At 39.0% G+C, this 10,933-nt stretch overlaps 1 long non-coding RNA gene and 1 other non-coding gene across 2 annotated transcripts; one reads left to right on the top strand and one right to left on the bottom strand.

Moving 5' to 3' along the window:
* Positions 1-2,694: 2,694 nt before the first annotated feature.
* On the bottom strand, positions 2,695-5,395 carry LOC123697175. The gene is made up of 2 exons (XR_006752202.1): positions 4,661-5,395; positions 2,695-4,515 (listed from the first exon to the last, which is right to left on the bottom strand). It is a non-coding gene; the product is annotated as an uncharacterized LOC123697175 (long non-coding RNA).
* A 3,358-nt stretch (positions 5,396-8,753) lies between these two features.
* On the top strand, positions 8,754-10,658 carry LOC123698222. Its single transcript, XR_006752383.1, has one exon. It is a non-coding gene; the product is annotated as a small subunit ribosomal RNA (ribosomal RNA).
* The last annotated feature ends 275 nt before the right edge of the window (positions 10,659-10,933 follow it).

The following is a 10,933-nucleotide window of genomic DNA, read 5'->3' as shown; positions in this document are numbered from 1 at the left end:
GGAAAACTACTCCTTTTTTTTTAACCGACTTCAAAAAAAAGGAGGAGACGAAAGGAGGAAACGAGAGCGCGGAACGAGCGACAAAGAAGCACAATCGGACGTTGTCACGTTCAATTATCGTCAGTAAACCGACTTTACAGACAACCAATTTTTTTTTTTTTTTTTTTTTTATGTATGTACACCGATTACTCCGAGGTTTCTGAACCGATTTACGTGATTCTTTTTTTGTTCGATGCGGGATGGTGTCGAATTGGTCCCATAAAAATTTTATTCGGATAGGCCCAGTAAGTTTTTATTTTATGAGCATTTTTGTCTGCATTTGTAAATGTTGCAAGTGCAAGTTTAAAGTCGGTTGTTTTTAACGCAGTTATCATTATAATCCTAATTCGGACCCATCAAAAATTCGATAAACAAGAGAATGTAAATGCTTTATCAAACGATAACAGTTTTTTGGCTCATAGAGCAGGCTCCAAGGAGATGTTCGTTTGCATAAATAGCGGACCTAAATCTGACTTCTGATATATATTGTATAGATCCCAGACATCCTATAGACAGATGTTGCCAACCAGTTTTGTGGTCCCCTTCCCCGCACCCCGGTTATTAAATATGGCATACAAAGAAAAAAATAAACATTTCCAAAACATGCCGCGTGGGGTATCAAATGAAAGAGCTTATTGAGTAGATCACGAATATATAGCATACTATAACATTTCTTACACTTTCTCTAAGATTTTTTAGAAAATTTACGAAAATGGTCCATTTTTGAGTTAACTTTAAACCACTATAGATTGAAAACTCATGAATATATTTTTTAAATTATTATTTTAAATAATTAACAATTATAGTCCATTGTTTACGATTCAATAGTTCGTACAGTGAAATAGTTGCATGGGGGAGTGGGGGGGAGCATTCAAAGATGGCGAGTATATTTTCAAGTTTATGCCAGAAATAAAGGCCTAATACAAAAATATCGGTGTCAGGGCTTGGAATAATTATCTCTGCACTGTCGTTGTGTTTGACAGAATGAAAAATATGGCAGAACATTCTTGAATCAGCCTCTTAACCTCCTACGCACAGCGGTTGTAGCGTAACTCAAATTGTACTGAGAGCGTCCTGCGCTGACAAACACTGTGCGTAACGCGGCCCGTGACATTGAAGGTCATCAGTAGAGACGTACAAGTGAATGTTTCCAGTATAAAAAATATTTCTCTATGCCTTAAACATTTATAATTCAAATCGACACGACTCCGAGACAGGAAATACAGACACCACAAAAAAAAAAAAAAAAGTGAATCATTGATTGAGTTGCGTCATCGGCCATAGTTTGTACTTTGTAAAGTTCGTCTTGTTCAACGAATATTTGGATTGTGAATTATGCCGAGAGGAATAATTAGATGAGTGATAATTGAGACGTATATTACTGGAAATTTTACGTAGAATACGTTTATGATATTGGTTTTAGGGATATTTGAAGAATACTCAGTGAAAAAGTGTCTCAACTTTTCAGTGCGGAAGACGCAAAATGGCGCTTTTTTTCTTGTTTGTGAATAATGGATATTTGTTATTATTCATAGTGAAATACGTTGTGTTAAATGTGTGAAAATATAAGTGAATGTATTTGGCAATCGTGTAGTGATATGAAAACGTGAATATGATCATTTGATGACTCACCATTATCATGTAAGTGTTAGTAGGTATGTAAGCAATTAAAATTAAAACAAAAGAAAATCAATTTTTTTATAATTTTATAGAAAATATATATCGTCATGATTACATTTTTATGCTATAACTAGTTTCTTCCTCTTTCCAAAAATATATCATACATGGCATATAATTATAGAACAATAGGGTAAATAAAATTTTCAAACTCGGTAGTCATAAAAAAGCTAGATTTCGTAAACTACCTCGACATACTTGGGACGCATAACATCTGTGCGTATGACGCTAGACGGGTTAACTTAACAGAGCAAGTAATAGGTATAGGAAGAGACGGCACTCAGTACTTCGATTTCGAGCTCACGCACACATATGCATGTATTACTTAGGTTAAGTCTTATATCCCACCAAAAACATAAATGTAAAAATTGGAGCCGAGTTCAATCGTTGACTTAATTTGCCAAAAAAAGAAATGAGATCTAAATGTGTGCCAAGTTCTGCAGACAGTCCAGAAATTTATTTACAAAGATGTATTAAGTTCTTAGGTTGACTGAAAACTCAATTGTTTTATTTTCCCTTAGAGAACAATGTTTATTCCAAAATATAACTTTTTTAATTTGAATAATATAATTATTTTCACAAAGCAAACAACTAATGACCTATTGAACCCCATAATTTGATGAGGCTAGTTTTTAGAACCTCACAAAATATAAACAGTATGTAAAACAGTTTAAAAAAGTGGCTCGAAATGGTTCGTGTAAATATACACACGGCTGCTGCTCGCCAGTTCTCTTCGCTTGAACTCGGCTTGACACGCTGCCGCGTGTCTAGATACCAACCTATGAAAAGTTCACGTCAAAAATGATCCACATTGCTGCCAACATTTAAAAGTTGAAGTTGCTAGTGATGTCTCTTTGAGTACATATTATCGATAAAACTTCATATCGATATCGATAAAATTTTCGATGCTGGGTAACATCACTACTAATTCTCATCCTTATTCAAATTTATAGGAAATTAAAAATAAAACACCAACAATGTAGATCAATAAGTTTATTATAATATAATAATAATTACCTATATATAACATTTTTATATAATATTAAAACTCACTATTATCAGCAAAAATGGATAATTCCATTTGAATTTTGAATTTTACTGAATATCTTTATTTAGGCATGTAGGACTTAATTCGGCTTAAATATTATGTGAATACAACTAGATTCACATTTTATACTTTTCCTTGAAATATTTTGCGGGATTTCTATTTTAAAATCTCATTCTAAATTTCCAATATATCGTTGCCGTTCGGATCGCCATATTGGAATTGTAAGAAGTCGTTGTTTTCTTTGGACAAAACAATAATAATATTATCTCCTCTCCAATTGATTCTACAGCCAGAACATGACGTAATAGAGAAGTTTTCTCGTAAAAATTATTATTTTTTATATCTTCCTTTAATAGAACAGTCATTGGGTATATATTGCAAATACTTAGTCACAAATCACATTAATAATTATTATCAATTATTATCTACACAAAGATTTTAACATTGTTTACACATAACACTTTTTCTTCTTCTTTCACTTTTGGCAGAAATATAACAAATTAAAAAATTCAATGTACTGTACATTAACTGAGTAAATAAGTAAGAAAATCTACGATATACGAAGAACAGATTTTGTTTATCTTCCACCAAAACAATTAATAAAACGCCATTTTGAATTCAAATTTCAAACAACAAATCAACATCAAGAGGTTGTCTATGCTTAAGTCTTAACCATTGACAAGAAATCGAAGAAAGAAAGAAATAATTTATTAATGTATTAGCTTAAAATTAAAATATACAAAAATAAGGTTTAAAAAAAAATAAGAAATAATAATAAATAATTAAAACTAAAATATTAAATCTAATATTAAATGATTACATCGGAGGGGCCAACATTAGAAATGTTTTTATTTTTTCTAAAAGTTGGCAGAACAGACTCTCCCTTAGGTCTTTGAAAAGTACAAAATAATTTGAACTGTATGTCAATTGAATGAAGTTTAAAATTGCTTGATAATGGAAGCCTAACCAAAACGATGTTCTTAAGGACGCGTTTACGAATCTGACAAAAATAAGCAGTTTTTCGGTACATTTTGCGACAAAATAATACAAAACCAAATTAAACTAATAATTACTATAGATAGATTAATCCTTAACCCTCAATTCACTAGGTGAAATTTGCTAACATAAACAGCTTCCATGAGTCCACTGGACTCATATATTTTCTTGGCGTGTTTTTTTCAAATAAAACTCTTTTTTTTATTAAGTTTTTTTATTATTATTTTTAAATGTTTATTAAGGCACTACAAAAAAATAATAAAACTGGATAAACTTCTGAAATACTCTTAAAAATAAAAAAAAACTTATTCTAATAGTCTTAGAAAACAGAGTTATTTTCAAAGCCCTACAATAATGGCAAATATTTTTAACTAATGGCTCTTTTTAATTTTATAAGACTTCTAAAGGAATGCAAAACCGAAAATAAACAACAAAAATGTACGCTTCTATACAAAAAAATAAAACGTGCAATGGGGTATTGCCACCGATTGCAGGCAGCGACGGCATGCCATTTTTGAGCAACTCAAACATACAGGCTTCAGACATCTAGTGCCTGAATGTGCAGTCTTTGTTCTCTTTTTGTAATTACATGGATAACAATGCTTTCTTTCTGTCCTAGATAGCTTGTCTTCGGTTTCAGAATGGCTCGCATCTTCATCATTCATAATTTGTGTGATCCATGATTCCAAAACAGAATCTGCCTGGTCTTCATTCATATTTACAACTTTATGTTGTTTTAGATCCATTTTACAAACCTACAACAACAACAAATATTAAAATACATATTTTTATATCATTAATACGACAAATAAGCAACATTTAAGAATCGTAACAAATAAATAAAATATTACTTAATTCACTAGTATGAGTCCATGGGACTCACTCGACGTAATAACTTACCTATTACGCAGCGCAGGCGCACGTCCTCTCGCTACCGCGGTGCCCACGTCACTGCAGGAAGGTACTGAGACGGTGGAGGAAATAAGTCACCAGGGGAAAAAAATATAATAGTTTGAAAGTTCGATGTGAGTCCAATGGACTCAGGTAGTGAATTAAGGGTTAATCTTTAAATGGTAGCAATTTTTTAGTCGAAAATTTTGGTTTATAATATTATAAAAAATATTTTCCGTTGCCCTTTCACACAAAATTGACAATATCGTGCTGAATAAAGGAACATTTTTCATGTATTTAATAAAATAAATTTAATGATTTAAAAATATTTTAAGTAAGCAGACATGTCCAACTCAAAAAGGTAGCAAAGAAAACTATCAAAATGTTACAAATAGGCTGAGAAATCAAACCTTATTTTTTCACATATTTAGTTGTAACGCGTGATACTTATTGGATTGAAATAAGGGTTATTTTACTGGCTCATCTTGATTTATTGCACAAAAATTTGTAATGAAATATTTTAGTCTGCGCTCGGCCGCCGTTGTGAGTGGACACTGTGACGCTTGTAAGCAGCTCCTCGTTTACGAAAAGATCACTGTACGAATACAAAATATTTGACCTAATAAACTTGATCCTTCACGCATTCATTTTATTTATAGATTTTATACTTATGGGATTATAAATTTCATATTTAGTTTCTGACTTGATGGAGTGACCTGAAGGTGTACTTCGAAGACTGCTACTGGAACTAATAAACGATTAGAGCTAGGTGTGCCGAGTTTGGGCTCATTTTGTTAGTTATGTTGAGACCTTACCTCCAGACTTGATGGAGTGACCTGCAGGTGTACTTCGAAGACGGCTACTGGAACTAATAGACGAGTAGAGCTAGGTATGCCGAGTTTGGGCTCGTTTTGTTAGTTACATTGAGACCATACCTCCAGACTTGATGGAGTGACCTGAAGGTGTACTTCGAAGACTGCTACTGGAACTAATAAACGATTAGAGCTAGGTGTGTCGAGTTTGGGCTCATTTTGTTAGTTATGTTGAGACCTTACCTCCGGATTTGATGGAGTGTCCTGAAGGTGTACTTCGAAGACTGCTACTGGAACTAATAGACGAGTAGAGACTAGGTGTGCCGAGTTTGGGCTCGTTTTGTTAGTTATGTTGAGACCTTACCACCGGACTTAATGGAGTGACCTGCAGGTGTACTTCGAAGACTGCTACTGGAACTATTAGACGAGTAGAGCTAGGTGTGCCGAGTTTGGGTTCATTTTGTTAGTTATGTTGAGACCTTACCACCGGACTTGATGGAGTGACCTGCAGGTGTACTTCGAAGACGGCTACTGGAACTAATAGACGAGTAGAGCTAGGTATGCCGAGTTTGGGCTCGTTTTGTTAGTTACATTGAGACCATACCTCCAGACTTGATGGAGTGACCTGAAGGTGTACTTCGAAGACTGCTACTGGAACTAATAAACGATTAGAGCTAGGTGTGTCGAGTTTGGGTTCATTTTGTTAGTTATGTTGAGTCCTTACCACCGGACTTGATGGAGTGACCTACAGGTGTACTTCGAAGACGGCTACTGGAACTAATAGACGAGTAGAGCTAGGTATGCCGAGTTTGGGCTCGTTTTGTTAGTTACATTGAGACCATACCTCCAGACTTGATGGAGTGACCTGAAGGTGTACTTCGAAGACTGCTACTGGAACTAATAGACGAGTAGAGCTAGGTATGCCGAGTTTGGGCTCGTTTTGTTAGTTACATTGAGACCATACCTCCAGACTTGATGGAGTGACCTGAAGGTGTACTTCGAAGACGGCTACTGGAACTAATAGACGAGTAGAGCTAGGTATGCCGAGTTTGGGCTCGTTTTGTTAGTTACATTGAGACCATACCTCCAGACTTGATGGAGTGACCTGAAGGTGTACTTCGAAGACTGCTACTGGAACTATTAGACGAGTAGAGCTAGGTGTGCCGAGTTTGGGTTCATTTTGTTAGTTATGTTGAGACCTTACCTCCAGACTTGATGGAGTGACCTGCAGGTGTACTTCGAAGACGGCTACTGGAACTAATAGACGAGTAGAGCTAGGTATGCCGAGTTTGGGCTCGTTTTGTTAGTTACATTGAGACCATACCTCCAGACTTGATGGAGTGACCTGAAGGTGTACTTCGAAGACTGCTACTGGAACTAATAAACGATTAGAGCTAGGTGTGTCGAGTTTGGGCTCATTTTGTTAGTTATGTTGAGACCTTACCTCCGGATTTGATGGAGTGTCCTGAAGGTGTACTTCGAAGACTGCTACTGGAACTAATAGACGGTTAGAGCTAGGGGTGCCGAGTTTGGGCTCATTTTGTTAGTTATATTGAGACCATACCTCCGGACTTGATGGAGTGTCCCGAAGGTGTACTTCGAAGACTGCTACTGGAACTAATAGACGAGTAGAGCTAGGTGTGCCGAGTTTGGGCTCATTTTGTTAGTTATGTTGAGACCTTACCTCCGGACTTGATGGAGTGACCTGCAGGTGTACTTCGAAGACTGCTACTGGAACTAATAAACGATTAGAGCTAGGTGTATCGAGTTTGGGTTCATTTTGTTAGTTATGTTGAGACCTTACCTCCGGACTTGATGGAGTGTCCTGAAGGTGTACTTCGAAGACTGCTACTGGAACTAATAGACGAGTAGAGCTAGGTGTGCCGAGTTTGGGCTCGTTTTGTTAGTTATGATGAGACCTTACCTCGGGACTTGATGGAGTGACCTGAAGGTGTACTTCGAAGACTGCTACTGGAACTAATAGACGAGTAGAGCTAGGTGAGGCGAGTTTGGGCTTGTTTTGTCTTCGAAGTACACCTTCAGGACACTTCATCAAGTCCGGAGGTAAGGTCGCCCTCTTTTGTCGTTGTTGTTGTTGTTGTTTGTTGTTGTTGTTGTTGTTGTTGTTGTTGTTTATAATTTATTTAATATGGACCACGAAATTTATAATCATGAATTATTTTTGACGACTGCACGCCGTAACTGCACGCGTGCAAAGTTTTTTGACTTGACCTTGAAAACACGAGGCGTTAGTCGCGCGCGGCGTATGTTTGTATGTATGTATTATGTATGTATGTATGTACATATGCCATGCGTGATACGTGAATAGTATCTGAAAAAAATAAACAAGCAGAAACATCGTAGCCGGGATGCGAGACAATCGGTGCGCGAGGCTAGCGAAGACGGGGGGGCGTTGCGCGTGGGCAGCGAGACATTTGTACGTACGTATGTGTATGTATCATTATTTCGTCGCTGTTGTACCGCGTCGCCCGTGTGCTCTGCGCTCTCCTCGTTGCCGCCGTTCGCGTGTCGGTGTGGGGTTGGTGTTTGGTGGTGAGTCTGTGACAGAGTTGTAGAGTAGTGTGTTAGTTCTATGAAATAATAAAAGACCACCAAAGATGATGATATTGTAAAAGCGTTTGTGCATACGGCGCGATACAGTTTTTAATCTTTAGTGGTGGTAGTAGTAGTAGTAGTTAGTAGTAGTAGTAGAAGAAGTAGAAATTAGTAACTGTAGTAACATTGCGTCTGCCGACGGTTTGATAGATTGTCAGTTTCGTAGATTGTATTTTATATGTGTAGTGTAATAAATAATATTACGCATCTTGATACACTCTCGGAGCGCAGACCGTGAAAAATATACGACTACTATTGAACGGCAGTATAAAATTTTTTATTGCTCACATCGCACACGTTTGTGATGTACCAATGGGCTTTTATCAGATGTTTATATGTGGTCGCAATTTTCGATCCTTCCACTCTCCGTGCGTAGATTGATCGTTTGCGTCATAAAAGTTGACCGATATTAAAATTTTTCCTTCGCTTGATGCGAATGGGAATTGTTAAGGGGTGTCTCGTTAAGATGATACTTTCAACGATTTAACTGACTGTGTTCAGATTTATCCACGTGTGCGCGCGCGCGTGTGTGAATAGTGTGCGTGTGACGGTCGCCGCCGTTGCATATCATGTTATTTAAACACGCCGCGCGCATATGTATGTATATAGAGAAGCGAACGTCGCGGCGGCATCGTCGTGTCACGTTTGAGGCTCTAGCGGAAGCTTTAGTTAGCTCCCTGGTTGATCCTGCCAGTAGTTATATGCTTGTCTCAAAGATTAAGCCATGCATGTCTCAGTGCAAGCCGTATTAAGGCGATACCGCGAATGGCTCAATATATCAGTTTTGGTTCCTTAGATCTTACTCAGTTACTTGGATAACTGTGGTAATTCTAGAGCTAATACATGCAATCAGAACTCTGACCAGTGATGGAATGAGTGCTTTTATTAGATCAAAACCAATCGACGGAGGGCCTGGCGTCTGAAGTCGTTAATTTTGATGAATCTGGATAACTTTTGCCGATCGCATGGTCCAGTACCGGCGACGCATCTTTCAAATGTCTGCCTTATCAACTTTCGATGGTAGTTTCTGCGACTACCATGGTTGTCACGGGTAACGGGGAATCAGGGTTCGATTCCGGAGAGGGAGCCTGAGAAACGGCTACCACATCCAAGGAAGGCAGCAGGCGCGCAAATTACCCACTCCCGGCACGGGGAGGTAGTGACGAAAAATAACGATACGGGACTCTTACGAGGCCTCGTAATCGGAATGAGTACACTTTAAATATTTTAACGAGGAACAATTGGAGGGCAAGTCTGGTGCCAGCAGCCGCGGTAATTCCAGCTCCAATAGCGTATACTAAAATTGTTGCGGTTAAAAAGCTCGTAGTTGCATTTGTGCGCCGCGCTGTCGGTGCACCGCATCCGCGGTGATACTGACACGTTTGCGGAGCATATCGTCGGTGAGCCGGTCGTTAAAAGCCGGTTCAATATCAAAATCCTATCGCGGTGCTCTTCAGTGAGTGTCGAGGTGGGCCGACAATTTTACTTTGAACAAATTAGAGTGCTCAAAGCGGGCTCAAAATGCCGCTTGAATATTTCGTGCATGGAATAATAGAATATGATCTCGGTTCTATTTTGTTGGTTTTCAGAACTCCGAGGTAATGATTAATAGGGATAACTGGGGGCATTCGTATTGCGACGTTAGAGGTGAAATTCTTGGATCGTCGCAAGACGAACATCAGCGAAAGCATTTGCCAAAGGTGTTTTCATCAATCAAGAACGAAAGTTAGAGGTTCGAAGGCGATTAGATACCGCCCTAGTTCTAACCGTAAATATGTCATCTAGCGATCCGCCGACGTTACTACAATGGCTCGGCGGGCAGCTTCCGGGAAACCAAAGATTTTGGACTCCGGGGGGAGTATGGTTGCAAAGCTGAAACTTAAAGGAATTGACGGAAGGGCACCACCAGGAGTGGAGCCTGCGGCTTAATTTGACTCAACACGGGAAATCTCACCAGGCCCGGACACCGGAAGGATTGACAGATTAATAGCTCTTTCTTGATTCGGTGGGTGGTGGTGCATGGCCGTTCTTAGTTGGTGGAGCGATTTGTCTGGTTAATTCCGGTAACGAACGAGACTCTAGCCTGCTAAATAGGCGTCGTCATTTAGGTGTGCGCGGCTCTCGGGTCGCGCAACTCACTGGCGGCGTATTAAAATTCTTCTTAGAGGGACCGGCGGCTTTGAGCCGCACGAGATTGAGCAATAACAGGTCTGTGATGCCCTTAGATGTCCTGGGCCGCACGCGCGCTACACTGAAGGAATCAACATGTTCTCCCTGGCCTAGAGGCCCGGGCAACCCGTTGAAACTCCTTCGTGCTGGGGATTGGGGTTTGCAATTATCCCCCATAAACGAGGAATTCCTAGTAAGCGCGAGTCATAAGCTCGCGTTGATTACGTCCCTGCCCTTTGTACACACCGCCCGTCGCTACTACCGATTGAATGATTTAGTGAGGTCTTCGGACCGACACGCGGTGGCTTCACGGCCGTCGGCGTTGCTGGGAAGTTGACCAAACTTGATCATTTAGAGGAAGTAAAAGTCGTAACAAGGTTTCCGTAGGGGAACCTGCGGAAGGATCATTAACGTAACGCACTGCGCACTCTCGCACTACTCGCATACGCGCATCGTGTGTGTGTGTGTTTGTGTATAGTACGAACAAGTGTCGTGGGACGCGTGAATGTGACTGCATCCGTTAAAAAAAAAAAAAAAAAAAAAAAAATACGAATACCTCTAACATGTCAGTGTATGACGTGTTAGAGTGATTCGCGAAAGCGCGCGGTACATATTTTAACCTATGTACACACACGCAAACGTTACATAAAAGAACCACGCACGAAACACTTTGAATAATAATATT

This window comes from Colias croceus, chromosome 1 (assembly GCF_905220415.1).
Source record: "Colias croceus chromosome 1, ilColCroc2.1".
NCBI lineage: Eukaryota > Metazoa > Arthropoda > Insecta > Lepidoptera > Pieridae > Colias > Colias croceus.
The sequence above is the reverse complement of the archived record's forward strand: the minus strand, read 5'-3'. Positions and strand labels throughout refer to the sequence as shown.